Below are 13,078 nucleotides of genomic sequence, written 5' to 3'. Positions count from 1 at the left end.
TATTAAGTGACCAAGAGTCTTTTGGTCACTCAATTTAGATTGTGGGATTATACAAGTTCAAAGGATTTAATTGATCAAAATTGATTTTGGTCAATTTAAATCAGAGGGTTTGGATTAATTAGAAATTAAAATTAGACCTAATATAATGGTTAGAAATTAATCAAACTATCCTAAGTGATCATGTTAATGTTAAGACTTGATTAAAATTTTAATGTCAAATTTTAGTCCTAAGGGAGCATGTTACAGTTAGTCAAAATCTCGATTAAAATTCTATGTTAAAAATGCTAAGGGATCATGTGATTATAAGGCTAAAACACCAAAATCACCCATAAAGGGTAAAATGGTCATTTTACAAGAATATTCAATTATTAGCACAAATTAAATTCTAGTCAAAATCTAACTATGCCTAAAATTGATTAAGTCCTAAAATTTGATGTTAATCTAATTGTTTAAAAACTAACTAAATTCTATAATCAACTAAAATCTAATCAATCCTAGTTAATTTTAATTTTCTAAATTTAATTAACTGATTAAAAATAAATTTCTAAATATTATAATTAACTCCCAAATACTAAATTCTAATCTCTTTTAGTGAACCCAATTAATCAAGATTTAAAGCCTAATAACTAAATCAATATCCTAATTGCTAATCTAAAACACTAATTGCTAAACTAAACCAAAACAAGAAACAAGCCCACTCTGGAATTGGGCCTAAGCAAGCAGGAGGGGGTGTGGACCCGAATGGAGGTGCCATCACGAGAAAAACGGTTGGGCCTGGAAGCAAGGCCCAACATAGTACGTTCGATAGGGACCCAAGTTACTGGAGGGGTGCAGATAGAAGGCGAGTAAACAACACATGATGCTAGGCCTAACATAGAAGGTCCATAGGAGAATGGATGTTGGACCGGGTCTAAGGGCCATTTTTCCTTTCTTTCCCTTCATGCCAACGTACTCAGTCGAACAAACACAAACGACGCTCAAGCTTCGATTCCAAATGCAGAGGTGATGGCGAGGATGGTGAAGCCTAGACGGTGCAGGGTGCGAAAGTGACGAGTTCGGCGAAAGCTTATTCAAGAATGGATAAATGCATTGAGCTACTTGAACTCAATTATTTATCTTCAACTACACGCGCAAACTCCATCGTTTTCGGCGTTTCACAAGTGGTGTCATGATGCGTCGCATCTCTTCTTTCAAAGCACGAACCAAGATGCGGGAAAAGGAAGGCCAAGCCTTCTAAAATAACAACAATACATCTCGTTTATGCAGCATCAAGAAGAAGCAGAAGCAAAGCTGGAACAAGCAAACTAACCGTGGCAGAACTTTTGGTTTGATCAGGTATTGGATCTTCCTTCTGCTTCAACCTTTTCTTCTTCTGCTTCAAAAATTTCTTCTAAATTGATTCTTCTGATACGGAATGAACTTTTCAAATGCCGTATTTGAAGCAGTATTAGTTAGCTTCAAACTTCAATGGTGAATGATGAATGGAGATTGGAATCCCTTAGGTGCAGAACATCAGACATTGCAAGTGAAAGAGAAAATATGTAGAAGGGGAGTTTTTTTGCAGAATCTTGAGTGAACCGTGATGAAGCTGGATCTAGAATAAAGATTGAGAGAAAAATGATTCTGCCCCTATGAATGGTGATGAGGTTGGGTTTTTATAGAGCTTAATTCGGTTATAAAATGTAGCTCAAATGAAATCCAAATCCAAGGTTAGTTACAAATGAAATAGTTAGTTTGGAAATTCAGATTGAAACTCAAATGAAATGTTATTTTGTGAACTGAAAATACTGCTATGCCCTTTTTGTGAAAAAACCAATAGCTGGCTTTGTTATACTGGTTCTGTTATCATTGTTTTGTTTTTATCCATTTAGAATTCTGTTATAGGTTAGTGCTGAGGAATTCTGTTATGAGTTAACTTGAACTAAATGGTTATTGGATACGGTTAACGCAGTTAGCATTGTGAACTGTTGAATAGCTAATTAAATTCGGATGAAGCTGGTTAAATGATTTTCTACTGGATTACTGAATGGCTGTTAGATTTGTATGTTAAGGTTAAATTGAAAGGTGAAGTTTCTGTTGAAAGTAACATGTGACCCCTTGCTTATGAGCTTTGACATCCTGTGAGTTCGTTCGTCCAACATCTTATGGATCTGTGAGCTTCGAAACAAATTGATACACATTATGAATTTATTCGGAATTCATTTCTTTGCAGGTATGGCATAACCGATTTGTACTGCATCTTGATATTTATGCCTACAAAAGCACACTCCTCCCGCCCTTCAAGTCGGTATTTGCTTGCAATCAAATGGTTTGGTGGATTCATGTTGGCTGGATGTTTGTGTTCTGCTGTCCTAGGTTCAGTTTGTGAATGAAGCTTAGCTGTGATGATTTTTGACTTTGTAATGCAGGTTTGGACATCATGGTGTTCATTGCCATTCTGACTTTGGTTCAACCTCTTTTTGCTTAGCTTGTTATGAGTTCTTTTTGTGGCTTGTAGCATGGTTTGCTTCCTTGTAGTATGACTCACATAAGTTCTGATTTAGGTGATTGTAAAATGGCCTTGCTATGTTTCTATTCCCATTCATGTTTCATGTTCATGTAGGTCATGATTGGATGGTTAAACAAACATGACATCAAAATAGGGATTTGAAGTATCCATCTACAAATGGAAATCCAAAGAATCAAGATGGAATTTGAAGATAATGGTTAGATTTAGGGTGGAGGCTTAGGATGAAAAAGATTTGGTTGACTTTGGTCAAAGTTGACCAAAAAGTAAACGGTTGACCAAAGTCAACCATTGGTCATCATTTTTTTTTTGTATTTTCTCATGTAATGAACAAATTATGAATTGTAATGAGTGGAATTGATATGAATGAAATTGGATTGACTTTGAAATGAATCTTATACTTGTATAATCTTGAATTTCATATTTGACCGTGAATTTGAACTTGATGTTTGTTGGAATTGAATCCTGATACTTGCATTGAATTGATGAATGTGAACCATTGGATGACCATGACTTGAAATAGATTGAGATGAACTATAAACATGACTTGGGATTAACATGAATGATGAACAAGACTATGACTTGAATGAAACATTAACATGAACCAAACCAACTTAAATGGACAATGGTGAGCATGGTCCCAAGATATTAGCAGGGGCCAAGCACCAATGGTATGAAAATGGTAGGACATGGACTTGAACAACATTGGCCAGGTGAAACCAAGCAAGTCATGGACTAGGCACTTGAAATATCCAAATGAAATATGATGGAATGGAAGTAAAAAATGGAAGTTATAGGATCAAAGACTTGAGCTAGGACCAATGGGCTTAAGCACAAATGAAAGGAACCAAAACCAAGTAATCAACATGAATGAACCAAGAGCAAGAGGTTATCGGGTGACCTTGATCAAGCAGGGGTATCAAACACACAATGGGTGAAAAATCGGATGAAACTAGGGTTTAAAGGCCATCCAGATGAAAAGTCAAGCCATAAGGTACCTTAGAACCATATCCTCTTTGATTAGGGTTACATGAGGCATGCCCTTCAACCAAGGTATTTGAATCAATCATGATGCTTCACAAACAAATCTTCAATATGTAAACCCCTCAATCAGGGTTTTCGTGGCGAAGATAAAGCTCAGAGAAAGTCCCACAAAGCTTAAGGACCATGTCACCAAGAATTAGGGTTGTAAAGCCTTGAGGATTGCCTTGACGACACCTTGTTGAATATACACCTCCAAGGTCAAGACATTAGGGTTTTACATCCCCCATGATCAAATGAATAACCAAATCATACTTTTGGAGCTTGATCCACACCCAAACCCTGGATTTGCAAGCCAATAGCTTTGAATCTATAATGATCAACCATTGGATGAATGATGCATATAAGTGAAGCATGAATATATGCATATGATTCTTAATTTAGTGAAAAGATGAAAAAGGGAGGGCAAATTTTCAGGGTATAACAGTGGTTAACTTAATTTGTTCGACCTTTGTTTGAGTATGAGTATGCTTGCATGACTTGTCTACTGCTTAGAGTGGTGGATAATTGTATGTTGTGTTTGGGGTTTTGTGATTTATATAATCTTGTGTGTAGACCATTAATCATTTAGATGAGATAAGAAATGGATACATGATTAATCTCACGAGATAAGTTTTCAAACATTCAAGATCAAGCTAATCTCCTCAAAACCTTACTAATTTCAAGTTATTTTCAAAACCAAATCAAACACAACATTAATTTTTTTTCAAAATAAACACGAAAGAGAACCATTGGAATCTAGCATTCCAGTGGGAACCCTCGAATAATCGGTCCCGAGCCACGCATTTTGGGTTAACTATTCATTATTCTCTTTCGTTCTTAAAACACATAAATTAACTTGGACAAATAAGTGTCGTTGGGATCAAACATTCTAACGTAACTCTTTGAACAATTGATTCTTATCAAGCATTTGTTGTCCATCAAACAATTTTCTTAATTAATTCGAATGAAAAAGAATCGTTGGAATCTAGCATTCCGGTGGAACCTCGAATGATTGATCCCGAGGCCTAGGTCTCGTTCTCATCAAACGTTCTTCATTCACCTATAAAATACATCCAACCAATCAAACTATTTTTTTCCTTACCGTCACGTGGTCTTAAAACCTTTTCAAAAACGAAATATATTTTGTCTTAAGATGATGCAAATCAATGCTTCATCCACAATCGTTAAGTTGAGATAAGTGACATTTTCCTGTGAATGTTGATTTGTAAATCCATTAAATATGATGCAAATGCCCGCTCCTCACCTGTTTTGGGTGAAACAATGTTTTTTATCAATTAATACAATATAACTTTTGCTAAAATCGATCAACAAACAAACATTTTCTTCCAAGAACTACGTAAGCCTTGAATTCTCTATTGCACCTATAGATACGTAGGAGCAGGATTACGAAATCTTGTCAGGCCCCCCAATAATAAAAAAACGTCTTAGGTCATTTCTCTTTAATAAATATCTAAAAAAACATTTATCTTTTTCTCTCTTTTTCCAATTCAAATAACTAGAAGATCAAAAACTAACACCATGCTAACATTAATTAGAAACTAACTAAATGGTTCTTATTGAGTACAACAAACGTGAGGGATGTTATTACCTTCCCATTGCGTAATTGACTCTCGAACCTTGATTTGGTTGCGATGACCAATATCATTGTCATTCTTTTAGAGTTTTATCGATATTTCCCCTTCCCCTCTTTAGGAATAAATAAAGTTCGGTGACGACTCTGTTCAATCCACCATGCGAGCGTGCGATCAAGCTTCGCGAGCATCGTGTTCTTATTTTTCGAGGTACGACAAGTGTTGATTAATATTTTTGCATACATATTAAGGAATGTAATAATATTTTTATAAGACATTGCACTTTTACTAAATTAACCTTATAAATATGTTGGAAGTAGTGTACATAGTAATAATTAAAGGACATAATTGAAAAAATAGCAAGCATTTCTATATTGAAAAGTGTGAATGACATTCATTTTAAAATAAATTTTGTTTGTTAGATGAAAATCATTTTGAAACGGAGGGAATATAAAATAAATGTTTAAAAGACTAATTAAACATTTATGTCACCTCTCCCTCCCACACATGAAATGTTGCATGGTGTGCATATAGAGGAAGTGGTGAAATGTCTTTGGGGCCTCTCAGAAAACTATCAGGTGTGTCAATATTAGTTCTGATTACAAGATGTAGATCATGTACATGTACAACACCATGAGCAGGAGCAGTGAGTGCTTCGTTATGAACCAGAGATACATGACCACAGAAAGACAATCCATCACTACTAGAAATAATATATTTTATGACAAAACTTTCACTTCAACAAACAAAAAAGCAAGGTATAACTCCTGGGCAGACCATATTTTATTTTATTTTTGAAAAATATCATATATTCCCTCGGATGGTGTAAATAACCAAGGGGAAAACTAACTTATGGAAACACTTTGAATCCCGTAAATTGCAGTTTAAGTTTTTATTTATTTTATAATAATTCCATTCTTTTTATTTTATTTTTTATATAAAAATTAAGTCATTTTTTTTACAGTTGTCTTTTTCCCCTACGCGATTCCGCCGAGTGAAACTATTGTCACTGGTTACCTTTTTTGAGTTGTGAAAATAGTGGTGAAATTCTTGCACCTATCGGTCCATGAGTCAACTCCCATCCAGTAAGGATTTGAACCTGAGCCTAGTCGATCCTGTTAGTGTTAGTACAAATAGTTTGCACTTTGTTGCCTCATCAACATGGTAGTAATTCAAACGGTCATCAACATGATGCATGTGTTCTTTGGGATCTCCTTTAACATGATACTTCTTCAACTTTGACAATTTCTCAAGAAATTTTGGTATCTGGCTGTCACAAATGCGGGCGCAAAAAGGATGTTTATGTTGGTTTTTCAGCAACGGTTTCTCTACCTGTTCCTTAAGGGGAATATGCCTACATAGACCTCCTCCAAGACCGCGAGGAGGAGTTTAATGTCTCTTCCTCTTTTGATGATTCAAAAATATCATAGCCGCATCCCTACGAGATGCGACCGACTCAGGGATGATTGTTCGACTTCTTCTAAAGTGCATCGTGTTGCCTTTTGGACTCGTGTTGTTTAGGATTTCTTCAAGATGAAGCAACCTTTCTTCAACTACTCGCGATTTTGGTGACGAAAATTGTTATACATATTATTCAATAATTCGTTTGTGCCCTGTACTCCTAGATTGGCTTGGAATAATTGGAATCTAGGTAGTGTCTCTTATCTCGATATCGTCGGTGATGCTAGAGGTTTGAGTGAAGGTTCTCCTTGCACGAGTTGAGGAACAAATCTTACTAATGGAGGAGGTTGAATAAGATCAGGATGTAAATGATTATTCATGATGACTTGATCAACACCGCTTTGAGGAGGAGGTAGTGGATCTATTGCGGCCTGAGTAATAGGGCCTACTTCATGAAAAGTAGCAAGTGAGTGGCTCTAGAAGTTCCCATTGTTAAAAGATATGGTGGTTAAAGATTTGTAAAGTTGAGATATGGAGTTGATATGTTACCGGAGTAGATCGAAAATAGAGGATTTGTGCTAATCTGATTTGCTAGGTCGAGAAGCTTTAAGTCGGTGAGTTGAGAGATAAGTATTCAATCGTGGAAAATGAGGGAATCAAATGTCGTTTCCCACAAAAGGTGTTAGTGTTCCATTAGGGAACCAAAATTGATATGAGATTGGAGGTTGCGGGATGTAACGATGGACTTGAGCTTCCGATGCGATGAGAGATGGGTTTATCTGCAGTGTTAGCACTCCAACACTCAAGTCAACAAATAAGTAAGATGAGTGAATGAAGTTTGAATTTGAAATTGTAGCTGGAAAATGGTGCACCTTTTCTTTATATACTAGAGAGGTTATAACAACCTATTTATTATCAGGTGTAGGATGCAGGGAGCACTTGGATAGGTCCTAAATTTGGATATATGGACTAGCATAGGATAAATCTCATGCCTTGCGAATGACTTAGTGAATTATTGTAATCTCTGGGCCGCGATCATTAGGCCTTTTAGTCGGTCCAGAAATATATATATATATATATATATATCACTTTAGGTAATTTTTTACAAGCGAGAGGAAAAGTAACATGTTTTAATAACAATACAAAAATATTTTTGTTGGGGACCGAACACATGACCAGTAAAACCTTTCTTCTCGATTGGAAGCCCAACCAATGAGAAAAGTGACGCACTTTCCATGACACCTTTCTTTACCACACAATTAAAATTGAAGTAAAACCTTTTTTCGACCGAGTTAAAATCATGTATTCATACTAGTTCCCCAACAACATCCAAGGATTCTCCAATGTGGGTCGCAAGGGTCTAGCTTTCTCCATGCACACTGAAGCATGTTGGGCCACTCAATCATGTACGTATCTATGTGTGTTTGTCAACTATATTTTCTATGATCAAAGAAGAAAAGGCATATCATAATCAAATAAAAAGAAATAGTGTATTAGCAAATATAATTAAAAAGTAGAAGGAAAACAAAGAAATCCAAATTTGTTATCTGGACAAAAGGTATGAATTTCAAAATCTAGACTACACGCACCAGAGCAGAACCCGTTCATGCAGATACCATAACCTTAAATGTCCCAAATTCATACTAAAACTAATTAACACCAAACAAATATTACATTTCTATTGAATATATCCCAATGTAGCATAACTATAACCTCTTAAAGAATTGCATGAATCTCATATAATAAAAAATCAAGGATATGAGAATTTTACCAAATGTGAGAGATAAATGTACTTAGCTTGAATGAAGAGAAGTAGAAGTTGATGAAAATGCTAGGTTTGAATGCACAAGAGTAGAACTTAAGATAAAGATTGGAACAATGTTGAAATAAGAGTAAACATCGGTGAGAGCTCTATTCTACACTAGTTTGTTTGGTTTCAAATGTAAGGGAAAGACGAGGCACAATTACTTAAGTGAATGATTCCAAAGGTCAATATTCATAAGTTGAATCCAGATTTTGAAATCCATATATATTTTTGAAATTTATTCCTCAGGGGACATATGTTGGACCAGATGTATGGGACAACTTGTCCAACTTGTTGAACTAGATTTGATGCAGTAAGAGAGCAACACATAATCAATGTAAAAATAATAAAGAACACGATAGAATTGGTAACTCAGTTCAGTACAAACCACAACTACATCTGGAGGGCATTCAACCTAAGAAAGGAAATCCACTCTTTAATATAATTATTACAAAGTGTCTTATATGAACAAGCCCCTTATTCAATGCCCTTCTTCTTAATTCTACCCTCAATGTATTTCTATTTAGGACTCTCCCTAAATATGAGAACCCACAGTCACATTGTCTCAATCACTAACCCTAGTGATCAACAATAATAATCAAAGTGATAATTATTGAATTACAACTCAACTAAGTAAACCAACTACTATGCCTTATGATATGAATTAGGCAATAATGTGGTGTACAAGAAACACAAACAAAAGACTCAAACAAAACCCTAGATATATTCAATCCTAGTGCACACACTTTTTAAAGAGATGAGAGTCTACTTAAATAGAAATGGAATTATGGGCTTGCTTACTTTGGATATTTTATATGATTTCGTCCAAAATTATAACTGATATAGTTGGATTTGATTTGATCCACAAAAGTCTCCAACAAAAGATATGATTTGTTATTAATTCAAACTCAAATTTAAATATCCATTTAAATTGATTTGATCTTCAAACAACTACCAAACAAATCACACAAACATTTCTAAATAATCTGTACAAAATTGCAACATATATGATTGAAACAATAAGAACATAGTGCGCTTAACACCTACAACATTGGCCTTATGACAAGGGCCAGATGTTGCACACATGTTGCGATATCTGTTCCCACATGTGTCCTTCTTCATAAAAACAACTTAAGTAACCATGTTGTTTTGCATAATGCAACCAATCTAAAAGGAACAATAAACTCCCCATTTTATTTTTTTAAATAAAAATAACATTCTTCAAAAACATACAAGATGTGCACCATAAGTTGAGCATTGAGCATACCATACACAAGCACACAGAGCAAACATCAGTAATATCAGAAATCAGAGTAGCAACAACACAAATCAGTAGCATAGTCAGATGTCAAATGGTTGCTACACAACAATCAATTCTCCATAGCAGTCAGTCATGCATTCATTCAAGACCAGTTAGTAATGCATGCACACAAGTTAGTACTCAAGTCACAAGTCAGAAGATACTGCTAACACACACAAAGATCATCTTACAAGGTTTAGGGCCAGATGTCATGACAGAAGCTTCAGGAAGTTCAGGGCCAAATTGAAGGAGAACGGCGATCCAAAACGCAGCGGAAATTAAAATTTTCTCCTTTAGTGATCCTTACGAATGGACATGATCAGTGATTGAATAGTTACCTCTTGTGACGATTGGAACCTTTGATGCAGATCTACGGAGCGATCATGAACGTTGAACAACGACAACGCCTCTACTCAGTCCACACGAACGGATTCCTTCAATCTTAGTGCTAGCTGCTACGAATGAAGGCTTTGAGTGAGAGAGAGAGAGAGAAACGGAAAATGCAACTTCATTGAATGCTTCTGCACAAGGGTTCTATTTATAGAACCACTTGTATGGGCTTCAAGCTAAAAGCCCACTTAAGTGTAAGTGGCCCATATTTTAAAATATGCCAAAACCACTTAAGCGTGTGGTACCTTACTGTAACACCTCAAAATTTGCCCTCCTCTCTTGGGACTAGCATATCATATTACATATCATTTTTAGGTCATTAGGCATTGCATATTGCATATCATGTGGTTACATGGTGCAAGTCATTCTCTCAAGTCTTGGTCAGAAGATGAGGAAGTCAAAGTGCAAGCTAGGGTTTCATTTGGACTGGTCATTAATCATCTGAGGATGTGGAGGTTCAAATTAGGGTTTTGTGATTCCCAAGGAGATTGGTCTTCATCTTGTTCAAAATGATTCATCATCATCATGGTTTGATTTCATCAAGTGTTGGAGCACATTCCTTGAGATTAGGGTTTTGACCACTGGTCAACCCTAATCAGGTGCATTGGGCCAATCAGGGCATAGCAAGGAGATGGGGTCTATGATGGCTATGAGGATCATTTCATGATTTTATTGTGCATATTGAGGCTAGGGTTTCATCCTTGGGCCATTTCATCAGAAGATTGGAGCTCAAATTGATCAGTGCATTGCCAAATTCATCTATCAGTTGAAAAAGTCAACTGTGGTCAACTGTGCATGATTTAATGGATTTGGAGGTGGAATTGAGTTGGAGACACTTCATTCATGTTGAAACAAGTGTTATTTGACATTTCAAAGCTCAAGAATGGAGAAAATCAAGTCAGAACAAAAATTGCCAAAAATAGAAAGTGACTTGTAATGGAAGTTTCCAAAAATGGAAAGTTTTGACCTCAAATTTACATATCCAAGGAAGCTTCAAATGAAAATTTGTTCAACATGAAAGTTGTAGATCTTGGTCTCACCTTTCCAAAAAGTCCAAGAACTTGAAAATCCCATGTATGGTTGGCAAGTTATGGTCCATTCAATTTCAAAAATGACCCATAATCAAAGTGGCATAACTTCCACATGGAGTGTCCAAATTGAGTGATCTTTTTATGTGCAAACTCCATTTGACATGTACTTTCATGGTGCATAATTGGAATTCATCAAAAATGGTCAATGCAAAAGGTCAAATTTCAAGTGTACAATTAAAGATCCAAGGGCAAAATGGTCCAAGTTGAGAAATAATTGGAATTTTGGCATGGGAGTTTTTGCAACACCTCACATTTGCCAATTAGAGATGGTTTGAACTGTCATAAGCTTGCAAAGTCCAATATTTGGTTAAGTCATTTTGGAATTGTACTTTAAAATACACAATTTGGCATAGCATAGTGAAAATGAAAATTACAAGGCCAATGGATGTGGGACCAATGCCAACACATCACAACTGATAATTGGAGAGTGTGTGAGCTGTCATACAGCTGTCACAGAGCCCTATGTGAAATACCAATTTTGCCCTTGCCTTAAGAAAATTGCATTAAGCTAATCACTTTCATTTTTGGTTAATGGATGATTAACAAAGTGATTAAGTGGAAGTATAAGAGCTTAATTGTAACTGAATTTGGATCATAATCACAATTCACAAAAGCTTGTAACTGTTTTTCCCTCCAATTCTCCAAATTCATCAAGAAGCTTCAAGAACCAAATTCAACCAAACTCCTTCAATTCTTCATCAATTCGAGTGATTCTTTTTGCTTTGTGCTCTATGAACATGGATCTTCAACTGTTTTGAGGAAGCATCACCATAACCTCACGAATCGGGACTGTTCATCTTTGGTTCAACAATGGAAATTTGCAATTTCTTCCAATAGAAGCATCCTCGAGCTAACCTAACATCTCCAGTCAACTTCCTGAAGCTTCTCTTGCATCTGTTTTGGATCATTGTGCGCCAAGGCTTCAAGAATCATCACTGCCATTGTAAGGTACATAAAATTCGAATCTCTTCATTTCCTTAACTATGCTAGGGCTTGTGTAGTGCGTTCAACATAGAGTAGCATGATGCTCTTGGTTTTGATTATGATTAGCTGATGAATGAGATATTGTGATTTTAAGATTTGAATGCCAAACCTAAATCGCTCGATCCGGATTATACAGTTAGAATTAGGTGAAATTAGTTATGTATTCGTGATCCTCTTGTTTAGACCTTTCCAATGGTTACCTGCTTGTAAATTTTCATGGAGGTTTGATGTTCATGTGTTCTTGAGATTTTCTGGAAAGTTGATGAGGAACGATAATGATTTCTGGAAAAAAAGCCATGTTTGATCTTTCAATTTGCCTTGGCCGTTTGAATGTTTGTTTGCCGCGCTCAGGAGCCAATCAGATGGCTCCGTTTTCATTTAGCGAAGTGACGTCGTTTTGGCGTTTTGGCTGATAATTACAAGAATGCCACTCCAGCTTTAATTAAATATTAATTCTATTTTCTTTTTCATTTCTTTTTTCATTTTGTGCCATGATCTTCAAAAATGCATATCTCATTCAAAACTCATCCAAATTGAGTGCAATTTTTTGCATTATTCTCATGAGAATGTGTAGAATTTAATGGATATTTTTTTGGAATTTTTTGCATGTGTAGAAAAATAAAATGCTTAGGGATTGTTTGATGTGTCACATTTTTGTACACTTCACCATATTCATCATGAAATACTCATACCTTTAAAGAAATGAATGAAAATTTTTGTGCTTGTTCTGGACATGTTGATGGTGATTTTCATGTAAAGTTTGTGATTTTTGGATACTTGGTGATGGAGATATGATTTTTTGAAGTAAGGTGTGACAATTTGTGTCACACCAAGCTAGGTCAACTTTCTGATTTTATTTGCATGGCCTAGAAATGTTGAATTGCTCCAATCTTTTGCATGAATGATCATTGATATGTCAAGATAACATGTGAGTTTTTCTGGAATTTTTGATGTCATTTTCTAATTGATTGATAATTTTCTTCTCTG

At 35.6% G+C, this 13,078-nt stretch overlaps 1 long non-coding RNA gene across 3 annotated transcripts; it reads left to right on the top strand.

Annotated features, from left to right (window-relative positions):
- Positions 1 to 872: 872 nt before the first annotated feature.
- LOC127127684 (uncharacterized) lies at positions 873 to 2,899 on the top strand. Of its 3 annotated transcripts, none has more exons than XR_007805419.1 (3): positions 888 to 1,335; positions 1,446 to 2,408; positions 2,603 to 2,899. It is a non-coding gene; the product is annotated as an uncharacterized LOC127127684 (long non-coding RNA). The 3 variants fall into 3 exon arrangements; XR_007805420.1 differs by having other exon boundaries at positions 889 to 1,335; positions 1,446 to 2,120; positions 2,213 to 2,899; XR_007805418.1 differs by having other exon boundaries at positions 873 to 1,335; positions 1,446 to 2,899.
- Positions 2,900 to 13,078: the final 10,179 nt, after the last annotated feature.

This window comes from Lathyrus oleraceus, chromosome 3 (assembly GCF_024323335.1).
Source record: "Lathyrus oleraceus cultivar Zhongwan6 chromosome 3, CAAS_Psat_ZW6_1.0, whole genome shotgun sequence".
NCBI classification, from domain to species: Eukaryota; Viridiplantae; Streptophyta; class Magnoliopsida; order Fabales; family Fabaceae; genus Lathyrus; species Lathyrus oleraceus.
Note: the sequence above shows the minus strand (reverse complement) of the source record. Positions and strands in the feature narration are given on the sequence as shown.